The sequence below is a fragment of the Berghia stephanieae genome, chromosome 4 (genome assembly GCF_034508935.2).
Source record: "Berghia stephanieae isolate SIO BIC M18660-M18661 chromosome 4, UCSD_Bste_1.3, whole genome shotgun sequence".
Classification (NCBI taxonomy): Eukaryota; Metazoa; Mollusca; class Gastropoda; order Nudibranchia; family Aeolidiidae; genus Berghia; species Berghia stephanieae.
The window spans coordinates 56,410,260-56,430,259 of NC_088363.1; the positions used below are offsets into that span (position 1 = coordinate 56,410,260).

Below are 20,000 nucleotides of genomic sequence, written 5' to 3' on the forward strand. Positions count from 1 at the left end.
TCTCCTCAAACTGTTTATTTTGCTTTATTTTTAATTTTTGACATATGCCTTTATCCATCCAGACCACAGATCCTATTTACTGCTCGCGTTCTGATCATCCGAGACACCTTTGTCCATGACAGTAGTTAATGCAGTGCAGGTGCAGGTTGGCAGGATATCACCCAGACACATTGTGAATCAAAGTTAACGTACTTCGATGTATGTTAAATGAAAGTAAAATCAAAAACTGAATCCAATTAACTTTACAATATATTATAAGATGTCTAAATTCTGACTATCGATCACTTCATTGTCATGTTTATAATATGGATTAAAACTGTTTCTCACCCCACCTGCCCATTGCATGCAAAAATCGATAGCAGTGGTCATGTTATTCCATTAATCTTATTTCATAATTTAAGGTTAACTATTTTCATAGTGCGTGCAGCGCTTTGAGATTATGCTCAATGTTTACAATAAATTGAATTTACATACATCGTTAAAAGGCAACAAAATAGTCTAATATTTTGCTCGCAATCATTCCTTATCATGAGTCGTGAAATCGTCTAAAATTGTAAAAAGGAAATGACGTTTGGCGAGCACTTGTTATTTCTATGTTAAACGAGATGAATTTGGAATTGACTGACCTCGTTCCATCTCAAATAAAACGTAAGAAATTCTGTCAACATGACCCGATTCTACATATGAATATTCATATTAAACCATTTCTAATTTTGCTCATTTGTCTAAATAATACTGTAGTATTCATTTATGTATAATGTCTTTGTTCATTCAAAGCGTGTGTTGGATTGCCAATGCAAAAGGCATTTAATTCAATATTATCTAAGGTTGAGGATATCACACAATTGCTAATGATAAGTATAGGGAGTGCATTTTTACCCGATAACCTAAGTGTGCAGATTATGAATATATATTTTTTTAATAATTAAAAAATAGTCCTTCAAAAGCCATGAGGCCCATGGAACAGGTGTTTATCCCAGTTTCTAATGTGAAACGGACAATAGCAATTGTTTTCTATCTTTTGGATAGGACGCCAATCTATCCCAAAGTAGTTTCCGCCAGATCTAACACGGGATGATCTTGGCCCCGTAAAGTGAGTACTCTACCAACTGAACTATCGGGACCACCTGAGGATATTTAATAAGACCTGAAAAGCAGGTCATTTTGTCGAAACAACCTAGGAGCATGAGACAAATATAGGAAAAGAGGAAAATGGGTGGATGGATATTCTGTATCTCCGATATAATGTCGAAAACGTATTGTGCACTATCACTATGCCCGGGATTTATGTTCAAATAACCACTTCTTATTTCATGATACGGAATATTATGTCTATAATATTACTGAATCTTTTTGTTAACGAATCTACCTTTACTTTTCAAAACATCATTCGATAAATTATATGTTCTAACTCGTCCACTTTGCGGAGATAAAAAAATCCCTTTATTCACCTCCAAGGGAAATGTGTCATTTAGAGTCCAATAGAAGACTGGAATAACCCAGGCGTCAGCATGCAGCAGCGCAGCGTCGCAAAGTGAGCTAAGGCAAGGTGACTTGCTCAAGGCAACACAGCGCGGGGGTAGTCGAACTCGGTACCTTTCGGGTACGAAGCAAAGACTATAAAGTTGAGCCACACTACTCCGTCACCGATGACGAACGATGGGCACTTTTCGGGGCCGATTCGTTTTCTCTCCCAATAATTCTCGATAATTTCAAAAATGAAAAGTAGCAGACAACCCATGTATTATAATATGTGCTAAAAATATTTGGTGTGAAAAAAAAAAAAAAAAGAAAGAAATTCTATCGTTTAAATAATGTTGAAAGACCGACCAGCTTTTGAATAAACTAGATTTGTTTGCCACAAACTAAAAAGCTTCTGTTTAACAGAGCTGCATCTCATGCGAAAATTTCCTGGTTTCCAATGTAGTTTCCAATATTATGCTCCGAAAGAGACCTTGACTTAGACGCTATGTGTGAGAGTGAGAGGATGGGTTGGAAAATGAAAGGAGACTAAGCTGATCTCACTGTCAACACGGGGAAGGAAGTACGGTTGTTTGTTTGTGGACACCATGGAGCATTCATGACTCTGGTGGACACAAGCAAGAAAGCCGATACAGAGGGTATCCGTTGTTTTATGGTAATGAATGCATCGGTTAGCTCGATGCGTGATAGAATGCGCAAGGAGAAGATCAATGAATGGGAGGAGTATATTATGGGTCTGCCTTTGTCAGTTTCATCTCTACATACAGCGTTTTAAAAATCCGTAAAATAAAAAGGAAACTAAAACAAACAAAACAATGTGGTAGTTTTCTATGAGTAATTTACAAACATATACACACGCACACACATGTAACCACTCTCTCTCTCTCTCATTCTCTCTCTCTCTCTCTCTCTATCTCTCTCTCTCTCTCTCTCTCTCTCTCTCTCTCTCTCTCTCTCTCTCTAATTATCATCATCATCATCATCATCATCATCATCATCATCGTCATCATCATTATTATTATTATTGTTGTTATCATTATTATTATTATTATTATTATTATTATTATTATTATTATTATTATTATTATTATTATTATTATTATTATTATTATTATTATTATTATTATACATAAAGTAGCCCAAGCGTACATTGTGTGTGTTTGCCCAGTAACCTAAAGAGAAAGAATGAAATGAATCCGTGTTGCATCAATACAGGCGAGATATGAAGTGAGTAGAAAAGTGCCAGAAGACAATAGAGAATAAAAATTTTCGCGGCGGTGGTGGGGTTTGAACCTGCGACCTTATTGGTACGACAACTCCGCCTGGCAGGTGAGAGCGTGGCTCTACCGTGTGAGCTATCCACGAACACAAAAATATTCGTTTCAAACCCAAAGTCATTTCTAGATCCCTCTCTCACCCACTTCTTGAGACCGCCGATTCGTTCACCACCATCGCGAAGTAATTTTGACCAGCAGTTAAGCTTAATAGCCAATATTCTCATCACAAACATATAACATAGAAACGATTGAGACATTGAGTATGCTCCGGTGTATGGGGTGAATTTTTTAATTCAGAAAAGTGAGTGGAGCAGGCACTTATGTTGGTAACAACAAGATATGAAGTGAGTAGAAAAGTGCCAGAAGACAATAGAGAATAAAAATTTTTTCGCGGCGGTGGTGGGGTTTGAACCTGCGACCTTATTGGTACGACAACTCCGCCTGGCAGGTGAGAGCGTGGCTCTACCGTGTGAGCTATCCACGAACACAAAAATATTCGTTTCAAACCCAAAGTCATTTCTAGATCCCTCTCTCACCCACTTCTTGAGACCGCCGATTCGTTCACCACCATCGCGAAGTAATTTTGACCAGCAGTTAAGCTTAATAGCCAATATTCTCATCACAAACATATAACATAGAAACGATTGAGACATTGAGTATGCTCCGGTGTATGGGGTGAATTTTTTAATTCAGAAAAGTGAGTGGAGCAGGCACTTATGTTGGTAACAACAAGATATGAAGTGAGTAGAAAAGTGCCAGAAGACAATAGAGAATAAAAATTTTTTCCGTGTTTCTGAACACGCCCTTTCCACGGAACAAGGAAGGTCCTGTTCTCCAGGCCGTGAAGATAGGCGAGACCTTGGTAAGATAAGTGACGGCCGGTCGTTGTAACAAGTGAAGGTGAAATCCCGATACGGTTGCCGACCAGTGTTCAATCTCCCTTGCCTGACTGCCATACGGAACTGCTTCATGCTTCGGTCACTACTGATAAGATAAAAGGAAACACCAGGTACATAGGCTCCAAACATGATTCTAACGGGCATTTTATTTACTTTATGTCAAGACCCACGCTCACATTTCACTTTCCCGATGCATAGGATAGGTAATATACTAAGTTGTGGGGAAAGTTTCTTGCTTTCTTCTTTCTTTCTTTTTTTTTTTTTTTCTATTCTTTTTTTGTTTTTGTTTTTTGTTTTGTATTGTTGTTTTTTTTTTCGTTTGTTTGTTTATTTTGTTTTGATTTATTTCAAAGTAAAGAGAAAATAGGGGGTAGGGGTTAGTGCGGGGCGGTCCTTGGCAAGCTTAAGGACCACGGTCCTACGGTCCTTGGGAAATGAAGACCGCAAGGACCGGTCTAGTAGGACCGGTCCTTTTCGACATTGAACATTCCTGAGAGACTGTTGGAAATTCGAACCGGTTTGACCTTTGAGAGCGTGGGATCGTTCATTCTTGAACCGTTAAAGACCGCTACACGATGAAAACCGTGGCCTACAGGAGTAAAACACACGGAGTAGTCACACTCATTTCAAATTGTAACCTAATTAGAGAAGAGGGGTGATGCCTTCTTTATTTGCTCACCGTACTTCATTGTTACTTCGATAATTTAATAAAATTTGAAATTTATCCCCATTAACGGAGATAATGGCATCGCCCAAGGCGTTGATCGAGTTGTTCGTGGCGTTGATACAAACACGCAACTCCTACCCCCCCCCCCTCCCCCCCCCCCCCCCCACACACACACACACATTAGAGGGCAGCGAGCATTGAAGAGTAAGAGAGAGACGTGAAGTTATAATAAGAGGGGGTGGATGAGGTGATAAGAGGGGTCGATGGTGACTTTTCGCCAGATCTAACAAACTCAGCTACCCATTCATTGGTGAGTAGACAGGGATTCAGAAAAAAATCGACTGCACCCGGGATCGATCTCTGGCCCTTTGCGTATAAAGAGAGTGCTCTATCAACTGAGCTATCGGGGTCCCCAAATATTCTATTGGACTTTTTTAAAATTCAGACGTTATAACTGGGTTTTTTGGAAGGAAGAAACTAATGAAACTCATATTATTTGATTAGTAAAAACACCAAACGAAATTTTAATATTATTGTATTATTTTAAATGACAACACTGCGATAGAAAGGAGTGGTGACAAGAGATGGACAAAAGAAAACAAAAAATCGGATTTGCTACTTGCTAGGTTCGACACACACACACACACACACACACACACAAACACACACACATCTTTTGTAGTCACATACATTTCAAACAATAACCCATTAGAGAAGAGGGGTCATGCCTTCACCATAGATCATTGTCATTGCGATCATTATGGTGTAGTAAATTTTGAAATTTACCCCGTATAATGGAATCGTCCAAGGCGTGCGCCCCCTGTTCCCCCCATCTCACACACGAAAGGGCGGTTTGCGGAGTGGAGGTTGGTGGTCGTCTGCCTGTATGGTCGTCTGTGTCGTTTAGTGTATGGCAAAGGGGGGTGGGTGCGATTAATTAAGTGGGATGGGTGGTGATTGGTGGAAGATAGGCAACCGAAGCAACGAATCGCTGGGGAAGTAGTAGGCTATGGCGCGAGACCGTAGGACCGTGGTCCTTGCAAGGACCGCCCCGCACTAGTTGAAAGGTGATAAGAAGTGAGGACCGCCGCTGGTCTTCCCCTCTGGGACTGGTCTTCGGTTCACAGCTAAAAGACCGTCGGACCGCGGTCCAGACCGGTCTTCAGCGCGGCACTAGTAGGGGTGTACTTTTAACGTTATTAGACGATTTAATTCGTATTTCAACCGTATGCTCCATAAAACCTATTTCCTTTCCCAAATACATTGGCGGTGACATCGTATTTATTAAAAAAAATGAAAATGACATTGCAAGCAAAAGCACGTCGACAATGACTAAAAAAGGGTTGGGGAGGGGGGGGGGGGGGCAAAAATAATCAGATGACAAATAAACATTCAAAAAGTTCTTGTCTGATATTTTATGATACTGCATTCTGTAAAAAGGGAAGTTTAGATTGGTATGGGAATATTTTGAGGTAAGATTGAGAACATTTCACTTTTTGAAAAGACAAAAACAATCGGACACTAGGCTACGATGGAACCACAAACTAAAAACAATAGAAACTTTAACAATTTTGTTTAAAATTCTTAACAGTTGCATGACGTCTTTTACGATCCAACATTTTAAGTCTATGGTCATTTTTAAAACAAAACCAAAACAACACTTTGTGTGTGTTAAAAGGAAAACCGTTCCAAATACCGCATCGTGACTGAGACATGCCTTATGGATTCCCTTATCGTTCTGATGGTTTACAAAAAAATCAGGATACTCCCTTTGACTTTGATCTTTGAGCTTGTCACGCGTGGAGCTGATAACGATCCCAGGCTTTCCTAGTTACCTTTGTAATTTACAATACTGTGGCTAATGCAACGGTACAATGCACAGACAGTCTCTCTCTGTGTCCGCTTAACGGATTTTATGCATCATGTATAAAAATAAAATCACCGTGGTCAGGATTTATGAAAGTTATCAAAGTATTAAACAAAAACGCCCTAAATACAATTCCAGGTTGTTTGTAGTTGTTTTGTTTGGTTGTTTTTTTTTGGGTTTTTTTTTTTTTTTTTGTTGGGTTTTTTTTTTTTCATTTAAATAAAAGCTTATAAAATGTTAAGAAAAATTGAGAGATGAACATTCGTGTCTGAATGAAGGAATGTTTAAGGAGAGAAAAAGGGGATAGAGTGAGGGGAAAAGGAGGAAGGGGAGAGAGAACCGAAATAACAACAACAAAAACAATAACAATAATAATAGTAATAATAATAATATAATAATAATAATAATAATAATAATAATAATAATATATAATAATAATAAGAAGAAGAAGAAGAAGAAGAAGAAGAAGAAGAAGAAGAAGAAGAAGAAGAAGAAGAAGAAGAAGAAGAAGAGAAGAAGAAAGAAGAAGAGAAGAAGAAGAAGAAGAAGAAGAAGAAGAAGAAGAAGAAGAAGAAGAAGAAGAGAAGAAGAAGAAGAAGAAGAAGAAGAAGAAGAAGAAGAAGAAGAAGAAGAAGAAGAAGAAGAAGAAGAAGAAGAAGAAGAAGAAGAAGAAGAAAGAAGAAGAAGAAGAAGAAGAAGAAGAAGAAGAAGAAGAAGAAGAAGAAGAAGAAGAAGAAGAAGAAGAAGAAGAAGAAGAAGAAGAAGAAGAAGAAGAAGAAGAAGAAGAAGAAGAAGAAGAAGAAGAAGAAGAAGAATGTAATTAAACCTGTGGTAAATTATAAAGATTGCTTATCCATTCTTTTATAACGTTAATTTTTAAAAAATAATGTTAAATAAATGCTCAATTTGTTCTTTCTAGATACCATCTAAATATAACAGAAAGAGATGATTTTTAATTTTTTATAAAAATAAAATCACCGTGGTCGGGATTTGTTTTATTAATGCATTTGTTTCATTATTTGATTTTTTTCCCAAAAAAACACCAAAACGTGTTCGACAGAAGCTTAGACAGTAAGGTTGCTTTTTATCACTACAACTAACTAAGCGGACCAAGTATGTGGCCCATTTGAAAGATATCTACCGAGACCATTGACATAGTCAATGACCTTTCCATTAAAATTTTCATTTTCTAATCCCGCTATGAAATAAAAAATGGAATTATCACCACGGAGAGATACTAAAAAGAATTCCCATCCCAGAAACAAAATGAAATAGATAGCTTTCTCTGAATTAACAAAAACGGACTACCACTCCTTTTCCAATTAAACTGATCGATAATCTATAATTTTTTTCGGGTTTTTTGTTTTTTTTTGTTTTTTGTTTTTTGTTTTTTGTTTATTTTTCGGATACAGTCATTAAAAAAAAAGATCTAGAATATTGACATCTTGAATTAATGAGGGTTTTAAAGTGACATAACCACGTGGAAATAGTATCTGGTCTTTGAGTGGTAAATTCACTTTCTAATCAGTTTAAGATTTAAAATTTGGGGAATATAATGACGCAAATTAGCAAATTAAATGAGGACCAGCAATAGCACGTTCTATTGCCGTTATTAAAGTGCCATTATATTTATGAGAGAAAGAAAAAACGCCATGGCATGCGTTCTGAAATTTTAAAAAAAACTTGAATCGAACAATGAAATAACAAAATGGCCTCAAACAACCAGGAACAAATCAATCTTCAAACTGTCAACAAGACCTTCAATTCAAAATTCACCTCCATACTGATTTATGTGAAAGTGTGATATCAGGCCTTTCAGTAAGGAGATAAAATTCATTGATAAAATGTCACACAAAATACTTTGACTCGTTTTGTCATAATTTTCTACTTCATTGGGTATGGTCTGTTGCTGTTACTGTGTACCTGAACCATATCGGAGCCTACTCGTGTGTTTCAAAGCCATAAATGCTGATAAGGAGAACACTCATCTATTTCGGGTTGTAACGGTCGCTTTGTCAGGCTACTAACCCCCCCCCCCCCCCCCCCCCCCCAAAGACACACTAAAAAGACGTGGTCTTTGCATGCAACTAAATGACTCTTGCATGACGGTTTATCACTTGATAGTTGCTATGCCACCGTTAGATTAACAAGCCGTTAAATAATCTGAACCCATATCTTGCTGTCTTGGAGCTCGGGAATAGAAGGGGAGAGGGATGACGTTTGGTTATCTGGACATATCGCCATCTTGGAGCTTGAGAATAACAGGAGAGAGAGAGAGAGAGAGATGGAATTTAGTTATCCGGACATATCCCATTCTTGAAGCTTGAGACGTTTAGTTACTTAGACATACCAATCGTTGAGCTTAGAAGAAATAGGAGAGAGATGGAATGTATTTCCATGGATATATCCTAATCTTCGAGCTTGAGAATAAAAATATAAATCTCGATGTCAAATTTCAAGTAGGCCTATATTGCTTGTCGTGTCATAGAGCTGTGACGCGGCAAGATTGTTGTACTTTGGCTTCTTGTCCAAGCGTAATTAATGGTGCGGCGATTGTCGGCAATCTGGCAACCATACGTAATGCAGGTATGATGTGATATTGACTCTCAAGAAACTTAACCTCTGAGGACATCTCGTAGGTCCTTTTTTCTCCGTTAAAAAAAAATAATTGCGGTGTTTTGTTTAAATTTGGTATATCATAATATTTTTCGTACTCAATTTATTGATACATACAAACACAACAAAGTGCCAAAAGACAGGTTTCAATACAAATATTATGCCGAACAGTTTAGACAGAACCTTAAATTTACATGATGAGGATACACACAAAGACATACAAACAAACAGTCGCACGCGTGCATATAGAATTTTTAGAAATGAATCACAATGTCCATCAAACTAAAAATCTATATACCTTAGTGCTCTCCTAAAATACGAAGTTAGGCTGACTGCGTTGATTCAAATTAGAAACCAAAAAATACAAGAAGAATCTGAAAATACACTCAGTTGCTTTCTAAATCTAAGTGCTGACCTGCAACCCCACGATGAAACCTACAGAGTGGCACATTTATTGAACAAACAGGATCAACCACATACAAAAAATAATTAACAAGAGGGAATGTACTTGCACTCCATCCTAACAAAGCATTTCTAATTTGAATTATGTTATTTCCTGAATGATCATGAACTCAAATCTTACAACAATATTATTATATTCATTGTTGATGTTGATGTCACTAATCGAAGCGAAACAGGCTAATTTTACTTAAACGCACCAGAAAAATATAAATAATTAATAATTGTTTAATCAGTGATGCCAACAGAAAAAAATGAAAAAGGAGGAAAAACCTTAACCATCACACCATATGATCCTTGTAATCTTTGATGGTGATATCACAAAAAATATAACTGCAATATATTATTAGATTAAAAAAAAAGTTTTATGTGTTTTATTACTCCTTCACCTGATCTTTGAATGGATAATAAATGCTCCCAAATTCATGGGAATTAGTCCCAGATAGCCTTATTTTGGCACTTAAATTTTTTTTTTCCGGAAGGGGGGGGGGGGGGGGGCATGCCCCCGGACCCTCCTAGTAGGAGGCTGCCTTCGGCCGCCTGAGCCCGCCTTTGAGGGGCATGATGAGACGTCGATCATTTTCCTCCTTTTCCAATGCTTCATTTACCCTCTCTCTTTCTATTTCTTTCAATGAAACCAGGAAAAGAAAGTCCAATTTCATAGAATGCAAGTCTAAATAAAAATTATTAGTTTGCTGTCTACTTACATCACCATCACCACAAACAGTTTGTGGTGATGGTAATGTAAGTAATAGTAGCAGAGACAGCAAACTAATAATTTTTATTTATTTATTTATTTATTTATTTTTGCGAACGGAGGAAAAATGGGAGAAACCGAGGAAAAAAGGGAGGAACCTCCAAAAAGGAGGAATTCCTCGGATCCGCGGACGATTGGCATCACTGTTTAATATAATAATATTAGTGAAAGGAAAGAAATCTATTGTTATGTCGTTTCTGGTTATTAGCAACAACATATATAAATCATCTATGTCTTTATCTTTAAAGTATACTTTTCATCATCTGCTCTTGCATCCCCCCCCCCCTTTTTTTTTTTTTGAATACCATGTTTTTAAAATTAAAAAATAAAAAGAAAGGAGGAAAAAAAAGGATACTGATACGACTTAAAGTTCTCCCCGGTTCCATACCACTCCGTTGTTTCCGGCATGACCTAATTACATCCCTTTGTCCTGTTACTGTCACGACTCGCAAGGATTTTAATGTCACGATCATTGAAATTGATAAAACAAGAAAATTGAGGGGGTGGAGGGATGAGACAAATCAGGAAGGAGAAGTGTATGTGTGCGTGTGTGTATGAGAGAGAGAGAGAGAGAGAGAGAGAGAGAGAGAGAGAGAAAAGAGAGAGAGAGAGAGAGAGATAGCGAGCGAGCGAGCGTGTGTGTGTGTGTGTGTGTGTGTGTGTATTTTTGTGTGTGTGTGTGTGTGTGTGCGAGTGTGTGTTGGTACTTTATGTTAAATCTTGGGAGACCGATAGAAAAAGAAAAAAAAACATTGATCAATTGAAAATAGGTACAAGGCACGTTACGTATTACAGTTGTAAATAAATAAATAAATAACTATCAACATCTTATCTAATTATGACGCTAATTAAGAGGTCTTCCCTGGGCCTTCCATATTTGAGAAAGATGACACTTATGTATCAAAACTAATATCTTCAAAAACATTTTTCCTTCGAACCATTTATCCTGGAAGCGTAATTAAATTATTATGCTTCAAGAAATAACTTCGGAAAACTATGGTCTACTAAAAAGTTTTTAGAAGAAGGGCGGCACACCGTTAAGCTATGATAAAGCCTAATATTAGAATGTACTTCCTCAAACGAGACCCAACGCGTCCATTTAATACTATGATCTAAAAGAGGACAATCGAGTATGTTTAAATGATCCGAATTAGGAAATTTCAAGTTTAGTTTTGTTTGTTTTTTTGTTTTTTTTTTTATTCAGGCAACGAATCCCATTTTAACTCAAAAGTTTTAAAGTTAAATTTAATATTCGATAATGGTTGGTTTTACTGTTTTTGCGGCGCTTGCAACACATTTAGGTCAACTCGGCGCCAGTAAAAAGGAGGAAATGGGCTAGTTAAAAACCAATTCTAGATTAATATTTTAAAGCACAAAAGAAAAAGTAAGAATGGGAGAATGGAAAGTAAAAGGGGAATGGTTCGAATAGGGAACAGACGTAGATTCCAAGACCATACCATCAATGTACTTAGTTTGAGATACCTAAAAGTCTCATCCAGACACCAGAACAGAATCCCACTATCAGGATCACACTCAAATGCTTACATTATACATTTAGACCTGCAAATGAGCTCTATAAAAATTGAATGAAACTGAAACTGAAACTCTTCGTATCGGAAAAATCCAAAGAATCGAAATAAATAGTAAACAGCAAGCTCGCTTGAGCAAAACAATGGCAGAAAACTAATTTGCGTGGGAATTAAGTAGGCTACTTACCATTGTTTCTTATAATTAGGTACCCAATCAGTGAAGAAACGGTCAACCAGTTTGTTTACAACGTGAAGCAATCGAGATGTGCTTAGTGCTTGTAGCAATCATATAACTTTCGATTTGAAATTGTCTACATAACACACTTCCGGCGTTCGCATTTTACTTTTTCATACTTTTACGTTCCACCAGGTAAATGTGGTTAATTTTGGTTTAGACGAAACAGTGAAATTTATCGCTCAGCGGCTCAGTTAAAAATGGCTACCATTGGGATCACGACAGGTTTGGAAAGTGAAAAAATAATATCACGAAGGCTGTGTGAAAATAAACTGGGATGTGTGCAGACACAGCAATTCTAAAAAGTGTCGCTTAGCCTAGGCAATATATCCATCGTTAATATAAACGGCCCATGAGCTATGAGTAGCGCTGTAGAACATTCTTAATTACTTTACGGTCATTCGACAACGATTCATGAATTCTTTCTTTATTTCCTTTTTTAAAATATTTGAATTTGACGAATTGACTGATTTCAGTTAATTGACTGAGAATTTACAGGTCTAAAAACAACACATATTATATACCAATATAAAACAGAGATGATTTACAAGGAAAAAATATCATCTCCCAAAACTTTAACCATAGATTTGACTGTTTCCCTCTCAGCCAAGGACTCCATTTAGGGAAAGGACAAAACCAAGTAAGCTCAGCCCAAGACAAAGAGAGAAAGCAAGTTGGAAAACAGATATAGGGGTATAGAAGATACAGTAACTTCCCTGGCCATTATGGGAGATCAGGAACCCCACCAAGAAATTCGACTTTAATAGTATGCTAACCGCGACATAATACCGTTTTGAGACAATTAGTTAATAATTCGTTTATAATCGTCGTCGTTGTCGTCGTCTTCGTCGTCATCATCATCATCATCATCATCATCATCATCATCATCATCATCATCATCATCATCATCATCATCATCACCATTTAATAAAAATATATAAATATATAAAATGAGCTAATAAATAAATAAATAAATAAATAAATAAATAAATAAATAAATAAATAAATAAATAAATAAATAAATAAATAAATAAATAAATAAATAAATAAATAAATTGCACATATAAATACATAAATAAAATGCACATATAAATAAATAAATGCAATATTCATCAAACTTCCATCAATATGTGTTGTTGTTGTTGCTGCTCTTGTTATTTTTGGTTGAGGGAGTTGGGGTTTTGTTGTGTTGTTGTTGTTCTTGTGGTTGCAGTCAAAGACTTTTATTAAATATTTTATAATGCTCGACTATCTAAATTAGCCTAGATCGTTTTAAAATATGTATCTTATTAAGAGGCATTCCCTTCAATTTGAGATAAAGCAGGTGTTCCCGAACAAAACATTTCTCAAATCCTATATTATGTGCACACAATCAGTACAAGTTAAGTGACAAGATCATATAGCATTCACCTTATTCATTACAGGTAAAATGAATTCCGTATAATATATGGTCTATTCATGGTAAGGCTGAAATAACCTTTCAACAACTGCAATTCCCAAACAGGGAAATGAATAATTGATCATCGCATTACAGAACAGAACAAAGACCTATATTTAAAAACCTAACATGGCCATTATCACCCCCACCATCAATATCACCATCATAACAATGTTATAACAACAACACCAACAACAACAACAACAACAACAACAACAAGAGTGACAGTAGCAGCAACATCGTTGGCAGCGACACTGGGAACGAAGAGACGACAACAAGAACAAGGCAAACATAACAAGAGTTAATAAAAAAAAAAAGAAGAGAGAAAAACCAAACACGTATACTCTCTCTCTCTCTCTCTCTCTCTCTCTCTCTCTCTCTCTCTCTCTCTCTCTCTCTCTCTCTCTTTCTCTCTCTCTCACACACACACACACACACACACTTACACACACACATTCGTTTGCGTGTCGTGGTATGAACGCTCAAATTGCGCCTTGGTAACTGGGACCAGAAACAGTGTTGACAAAAGCCTTTTTTAGACAAACACCATTTCAAAATTAATTACACCGAACGGCATCCTATTTCTACAGCTAGACTGTTGACAATCCAAACACAAGGTCGTTTTACATTGGTTTTTTGCACTGGTAGTTGGTGGTAAAAGAGGGAACAACATACAGAGACAAATTAATTTACAAAACCTATCGCATCTCGTCCCTTGCCCTTCTCCTTTTTCATTTCAAACACTTTTTAGTTGTTACACAGAAATCGAAATTGACCCTTTTTTTAGTCTGAATAATTAATGTTTGGATAAGAAATTTATTAAACAGTCACAACGAGGATGATGATGATGATGATGATGATGATGATGATGATGATGATGATGATGATGATGATGATGATGATGATGATGATGATGGATGCGTTGTCGATTACAATTTGACAATCATTTGAGAGAGCCAGCTTTCATTCACTTCCGAAATAATTTTTTTTTTCATTTCCCAATCTTGAATATCACTTAAAATATCAAGATACGAGCAGAAGTTGATCCTTCCATGCATGGCGCCTACATTTATATCATATACAATTTTCCTGGGAGGACTATTGTTCTAAGTCTTCTGAAATGATCGGTGAATCTATTATAATGACAAGGGGCAAAACACACACTGTTGTATTCCAAGTCCGTTAGAAAACGTTTATCACAAAATTTAAAAACAAAAAACAAAAAACTGTTCCATAACGTTACGTAATAAAGATAGCAATTAACACAGTTACTCACGTTCGATAGACAGTCACAAAAAAGTCCGTAGTATATTACTAAATATGTATGAATCAGCGACCTCTATTTAGATGATTAGTAGACGATGATGGTATGAAAACATAAATATTGGTCCTGTTGCCTTTCTACACATACCAAAAGCTCATCGTTCTCGATGATTGTAGGTGCTCGATTGACCAATACGCTATATATTGTACTATCGGCTTAGTGGACAGACAGACCTGTTGTCAGAGTAGCTGGACAAGACAATGAATGACAATGCACGGTGGAGTAGACGGATGAATGGACGGACGGGCTGATGGATGGATGGAAAAGTCATCGACCGTGCCGATGTACGCTTGACCATCCAACTCATCCTCTCTTCGATCGATTTTTTTTTTTTTTTGCGTTACGGACTTAAGTAAATTAATGAGGACGTAATCAACGACAGAAAAGGCGAATAACAGCTTCCATGTAATGATTAAAGGAAAAAAGATATAGACGTTTCGAGTTTCATGAAAGGAACGGGAACAAAATTTACACACAGCTCAACTTTAGACAGCGAAATGTTATATTTCGAGGGATGGAAAAGACTAGCATATTGTATTTTTTAATGATTCAAAATGAAATTAAAGAACTAAGCAAAGAAGCTCGCTCTCTCTCTCTCTCTCTCTCTCTCTCTCTCACTCTCTCTCTGTCTCTCTCTCCCTTTCTCTCTCTCTCCCTTTCTCTCTCTCTCTCTCTCTCTCTCTCTCTCTCTCTTTATCTATCTATCTATCTATCTATCTATCTATCAATCTATCTATCTATCTATCTAGCTATAACACCTACAAACACAGTCTCTTCCCCTCCCCCCCCCTTCCCGCCCCCCATCTCTCTCTCTCTCTCTCTCTCTCTCTCTCTCTCTCTCTATCTATCTATCTATCTATCTATCTATCTATCTCTCACCAACATCGATTATACATTCAAGCTTAGAACGAAGTAATTATGCAAGGCAAAATATCATACAAAATACGGCAAAGTAACCTTGACTAAACGACATCATATGTTAAAAGCTTTATATATTTTTCAAAAGTACATTTAGGAAAGGAAGATAATAGTGTCGCAGGTGGTATACAATAATGGAGCGCATTAAGTAAAATATACTAATAAATATAGTCAAACCTTTACACATGCACACACACACACACACACACACACACACACACAAACCCAAACACAATCACTCACATCATTGACCATTGAAATCAGCACCATGACCATATCCAACCGGCTGTTTCCATTTATCTCAAATGACCAGCATTTTCGTTGACCACTGAATTGATACATAATAATGGCAGCCTGATTGCCAGGTCCGTGTGTTTGGCTTGATGCCTTTGTCCACCTGTCTATCTCTGCCCATCTTCCATTCAAACAGTCTGTCCCGTCTATCATAGGAATTGCGTCACATTTGATTGGCATTATTATCAAGTCCGGAATATTGATGAAGTGAAACAAGAAAAGGAAAAAAACCCCGCATGATTGTGATGGTCAAAAGCCATGAATTTGTATAGTGAAAATGCCGAAACAAAGAATGAACGGTTCAGTGAATTAATTGTGGAAATAATGGTACACCATACACAATGAGAAATCTCTCTGAAAATTTTCAGGAATTGATAAAGCTGGTTTTGTTTTGTTTTTTGTTGTTTTTTTGTTTGTTTTTTTTTTTTTTTTGTTTTTTTTTAGGGTTGTTTTTTTTAATTGGGAAGGGAAGAGGTTGATGCGTTTTGTTTTGTTGTTTGTTTGTTGTTGTTTTTTTTTTTTTTTTTGTTTTTTTTTTTTTTTTTTTTTTTTGTTTTTTTTTTTTGCATTGTATTAGTTTTGTATTTCAAACCTACCAGATATGACTTCTGGCGGCTCTAATAACCTAAGACATATTATATGGTTACTTGTGCACTGTCAAATAGTTCGAGCGTTCTTCCTAAGCAACGTCATGACCACAGGGAATTGAGCGCGCGTATCTGGTGGTACGAAAAAAAAAAGTATGCATTTTTCAATAAAGTTGGGCGACTTTGTTCGCAAAAACAGTTAAGTTAATCAGGTAAGTCACATATATGTGTATACACACGCAAGTACGCAAACACGCGCACAACCATACAATTATAATAATACACAAACATTACATTCAGAAACAGGGAACGGGCAAATGACGACCTGTGTTTTACCGTGGACTGATATATCGATTTTTTTCGTTTTTTTCCAAAAAACCTTTACTTCAAAATCAATCAACGAAGATTCCCCCCCCCCCTCTCTCTCTCTCTCTCTCTCTCCCTCTCTCTCTCTCTCTCCCTCTCTCTCTCTCTCTCTCTCTCTCTCCTTGTCAAAAAGACTTAAACCTGAGACGCCAAACACTTCAGGTTTGAGACTTTCTGAAAGAACGGAGGTGGATATTTGAAAAGTTGTCTGACCAATTTTTAAAGGGTATTGTTTTGTCAATATAGGGGTAGCGTAACTCAGCCATGTGGTCTTTGCTCGAACAAGTCACCTCGCCCTAGCTCACTTAGCGGCGCTGCACTGCGGCTGACGCTTGAGTTATTCCAGTCTTCCCTTGGAATAGACCCCAAAGACAAATGTCCCCTTAGGGATGAAAAAGGGAATTCTATTTTATTTATTTTATCTATTTTCTATACGCCATTTTGTTGCCTCATGCTAATACCGGCGTTCCATTACTCTAACGAAGTTATCACACCCGATGAATCTGTCACAGCCAGTTCACTCATCGCCTAACCAGCTACACGAGAGACAAAGACGACAGCAACTACGTCAATCCATTACGACAGGACAAAAGAAAAACTGAAATCAGATGTCATTGATTGTCCATGTGGACGACAGCAGCTGCTGGGCAGTCATGTGGGAAAAGGGAAACTGTGATCGACGTCAGGCATCTAGTTTAGAAAGCAAAGTGATGTTGGTTACCTGTGCTTATCCATTAAAGGGATTGAGTAAAGCAGTATTATAACTAATAAAAGCAGCTCCAACATACCAAGTCACTTGATTCAGGTTTGAATCGGTAACTGGCAAAATACAATGACAGAGAAAACGTCTGAGTGGAGACTTGCATTCTATGAAATTGGACTTTCTTTTCATGGTTTCATTGAAAGAAATAGAAAGAGAGAGGGTAAATGAAGCATTGGAAGTTCATCAAACATTGGTGTAAACCGTCACTATTTACATATTTACAATCATTTCAATTATGGTATTCCAGAATGACAAACAAAACGAAGTGTCCAAACATTGAGCAAAAGACGAAATAATTCAAAACCAAAATATAAAGGACCACCACTGACCTACAATCATTACTCTGCCTGAGTTAATACAAATTATGTTGGTCCGATTAGTTTTGATGAGATTAAAATTTCTGAAGCTGGACTCCCGACATGATTATGGTGTTCCGTGACCAATTCGATTGATGATTATGGACAATAATGGTCATGCCTGGCTGGTTGATTTTAGGGGTGGACTAAGGTTAATGGGTTGCTAGTTCATTGGATGGTAAATGGATGATAGTGAGAAGTTGACAAAGCCACGTTTCTGTTGTTATTAGTATGCTTTGTTTCTGGGTTTTGTTTGTTTTGATTTTCTTTTTTTTTTTTTTTTTGATTTTAAAAAAAATTTGTTTGTTTTTCACATGTTTATGTAAGTATTTTTTCGTTTGTGATCTTATGTACACAGTTAGTGAAATCAGCCAATAATTTTAGGCTGTGACTTGGTCTATCGATCATTCGGCATTTAAGGAAAAGGTCAATATCATGAAAATCAATAAATAAAATGTTTTAAGTTCCCTTTTATCACGTGGACGAGTATAGGATTCTTTCACGGGTTTGGATTTATTAAATGAGTTCGCGAGTGAGTTATTCCGCGATAAAAAAATATAACGAATTGAATAAATCCAAACCCGTGAAAGAATGCCTTTATTCGATCCCTCAAAGCAGATATTTCGTAAACATAATGTGTAAAATGCTTTATTTTGCACTGAATTCAAGTTATCTATAGTGATCATTTTAGAAAATGTTTAGTTCATCGTCAAAACATGTCAGAAAGTCCCTTAAATGCCCGGTAAATGCGTTTGCATCTTTGAACTTTGTAATTTTGACAGCGCCCGATAACTGTTTTTGAGAAATATGAACAATATAATTTGTGACAGCACCCGATAACTGTTTTTGAGAAATATGAACAATATAATTTGTGACAGCACCCGATAACTGTTTTTGAGAAATATGAACAATATAATTTGTGACAGCACCCGATACCTGTTTTTGAGAGATATGAACAATATAATTTGTGACAGCACCCGATACCTGATTTTGAGAAAGATGAACAAAATACAATGTAATGTTTGTAAAGATGAGGAAGTAACACTCGATCTATGTGTTTTATTTTGGAACAATTTTGGATTTGAACAGGCTGGAAGACCGCACCCTGTGTGAACAATTTTGTTGATTAATTTCATTCTCCTTTCGGAATATGAACAGTTAACTTTGTACCATCATGTAATTAAATAATTTCATTTTTAGAGGGAATTAATGAAACGGTTGCAACCTGGGTGAAGTATAGTTTATTTTGGTTAAAACTTACATGTATAGATTTTATATTGCTTTAATACTTTTTACTTGTATGTATTTTTCATTTTTCCTGTCAATATATTTATTCAATGTTATTCTGTTTTGCTTAATAACTATGAGCTGTTCCCCTTTCTTTTACTTTAAATAAATAATAATGGCTCTCTTGTCAGATAAGTTGCTCTGTTGGTGATTGTAACGTCCACGTCTACCTCTCCACACTTTAAGGTCATAAGCGGCCTTCGCATCCATTGCGAGTTGCGAACGCACCTTGTGACACACAAAAACATTAAATATATGTATTCATAGGCACCAAAAGATTATTTTAGATGGTCAATCAGCAGTCTGTTCGACCTGTATTTAAGCCAATAAAATGAGTGAAAATATTCTGCAATCGTTGAATAACTTTTTTTATTCAACGGGTTCAAAGCATTATTCAACGATTACATTTTTACTAAGAAATAGGGTTTTCCAATCGGAGGTGGAATTTTTTTTTTTTTTCTTTCATGGTAATGTACGTACTTATTCACTTGTGATCCCGTGCAGAAAACAACTAACCATTTTAGGAAGTACTATGACTTGATCTATCTATCACTCGGTACACAAAAAAGTACTACAAAAAACCCCATTACAATTAACTGAGGGAAAAGCAAATATCATGGAAATTAATAAATAAAATGTATAAGATTCCCTTTTATCACTTGGATTAGAGTTTAATTTTGTTTAGTTGTGTTGTTGTTTGTTTTTTGTTTGTTTGTTTTTCATACTATTTCATTTGTGATTCTGTCCTTAGCCACAGAAAACATCCAACTATTTAAATTTTAGGAAAGTCTATGACCTGGTCTACCCATCACGGGTATAAAAAAGGGCAAAGAAGTCACACCTTCTCTTCTGGTTCAAAACTCCTTGGAAGTGTAAGCG

At 36.5% G+C, this 20,000-nt stretch overlaps 1 protein-coding gene across 2 annotated transcripts in view; it reads right to left on the bottom strand.

Moving 5' to 3' along the window:
- The window catches only part of LOC144970872 (uncharacterized), a 101,853-nt gene that overhangs the window by 21,713 nt on the left and 60,140 nt on the right, over window positions 1–20,000 (bottom strand). The window lies entirely within an intron of this gene.